This window comes from Penaeus monodon, chromosome 19 (genome assembly GCF_015228065.2).
Source record: "Penaeus monodon isolate SGIC_2016 chromosome 19, NSTDA_Pmon_1, whole genome shotgun sequence".
In the NCBI taxonomy this organism is placed as follows: domain Eukaryota; kingdom Metazoa; phylum Arthropoda; class Malacostraca; order Decapoda; family Penaeidae; genus Penaeus; species Penaeus monodon.
The window spans coordinates 35848863-35849378 of NC_051404.1; positions in this window are offsets into that span (position 1 = coordinate 35848863).

Genomic DNA, 516 nt, shown 5'->3' on the forward strand with positions numbered 1-516 from the left:
TTTATGTTAATGCACTACAATTTCGAATTTATACTTCATTGTGATAAATTATCGTATATATATATTTTTAGTATGTTTGCATTTGAAAATTTATATCCTATTTTCTTTTTTAGAAGTTAGTGAACTGGACAATTTTGGCAGCCATTTAATTTAATCTTTTTAGTCTAACCCCTTTCTTTCTATAAAATGCATACGATAGCAAACAAGTATCGATGTGTATTGCAGACTTGAGTTCCTCGTCATCTTATTCTAGGTCAAAGGGTTATTAGAGGTCAACCGGCTGCTGGATATGACAATAGTGACCGATGTGTGACGCATTAATGAGATTAGATCATGTTATTAAAGTGAAGGTAGGACAAGTTAGTATGAATTAACGCATCATTTCCCACTGGAAATATATAAACTACAGCAACCAATTTCTTATAGACTGGCACTATATAATCCATGTGATTAATTCGCTGTGCGTTAATTCTTCTGTACATATGCATTAAACGCGTTAGCGTTATAGCGAATCGT